Source organism: Aplysia californica, unplaced genomic scaffold (genome assembly GCF_000002075.1).
Source record: "Aplysia californica isolate F4 #8 unplaced genomic scaffold, AplCal3.0 scaffold01027, whole genome shotgun sequence".
NCBI classification, from domain to species: domain Eukaryota; kingdom Metazoa; phylum Mollusca; class Gastropoda; order Aplysiida; family Aplysiidae; genus Aplysia; species Aplysia californica.
Window position 1 is genome coordinate 131,626 of NW_004798297.1, and position 1,563 is coordinate 133,188.

Genomic DNA, 1,563 nt, shown 5'->3' on the forward strand with positions numbered 1-1,563 from the left:
ACGTTTCTTATTTTTCCCAATCCTCCAAATTGGCACGGCTGTAACGAATTAACGTGCTGTGAAAACTAATCTTTTTAGATGAATGCAGTCACGTGTCGATTAAAATTCGCTTTTTGTTTCCTCTCACGTCCCACCCTTTTCAAGCGTGCATATACTGTATCTGCTTTTCCTTTTTCTTGCACTCAATGATCTTTGTCAAGACCCTTTTCGTAAAGCGGCCTTGTCTGTGATCGCTAGATTAGGCGGGAATTCGAGATAAACGATCTTGTTTTCCTGAAAAATGCGCACCGCGAACAGGACATGCGTTTACAGACTGGCGTTATGCTTCGAACGTAGGTCTATAAAGTTCCCTTATGTTGCAGCACTGCCTAGCGAGCTGTAGTTCATCAAAATAGCTCATGGGCAGGAAAAGACAGAGTTATAAAAAATGATAAAGTTCTAATTAGTTCCGGTGCACGCGCCCAGAATGTGGATAGCTTTATAGTATAGTATAAGGTTTTACGGCGCAGAATGTGGATAGCTTTTGAGGTTAAGGTCTTCCGAAGGTTCAAAACGTTCTTCATTTGCCCAGTTGGAGACTGGTGAAAATTTCACTTTTTCATTTTTATTCACTGTAATGAAAGGGATGTATTGCTTTGGTTGTAGATATTTAATGGCATGTGGTTTGGAAAACGTTACCAACACAAACACATATTATTTTCAGAGTGATTCTTTAGCTAGTTTGGTTTCAGACCACTTGGAAATACAGTGGGCCTGCTTTCGAAGTGGCCTTCTAATAGATTGCGTGTCTTTGACCTGACTGAGCCAAGGTAGCAAGCCCAAAATATTCTTCAGATATATCCAGTTCAAAGATACATCGTTACGATCCGACTCACAGCTTTCCACGCCACAATCCAGCTCTGGTTGCGAAAGAACAGGCATTGCCCATCTTACATCATGATGAGTGTGCACACAGGGTTATAAAACTTTTATAAACATCACAAAGAGCTGGCAGAATGACCCCCTCACCCCCACCCCCAATTATTTTCTCAATTATCACGTGAGTGCAGGTATCGATGTAAGTGTTATTCAGCCCCGTTGACACATTTTCTATAGTTCATGGGACAGGCTACTTTGACCCCTCCGGCTGGGACAAACTGTTAGGACGAGGAGTTTTTCTTTAAAATATAAGGGTCGGTCAATGCCAACTCGGCTGAGAGGGATACAACGTCTCAGAAGAAAGATCGAGATACTCGTTAAATTGAGAATCGAACTCAGGTCTTCTGCTTGCGAATACAGCATGCCGAATTGCTACACCAGAGACGCTGGTACAACTTAACAGTTTTTCAAACTCACCAAGTGCCAGATTGCTCAGAAGGCAGGCTACGTTGAACCCACTAGTCCTGGCGAACTCCAGAGATGGGGAATCGGGATGAAAGTGCATCAAAGTAACCGTATACAACAAACGATCTCTTAAATTCCTTGGACTTCTCACAGAGTGGGCGCAAAGAGGAGAAGGAGAGAGATAAGAGAGAGAGAGAGAGAGAGAGAGAGAGAGAGAGAGAGAGAGAGAGAGACGGGAGA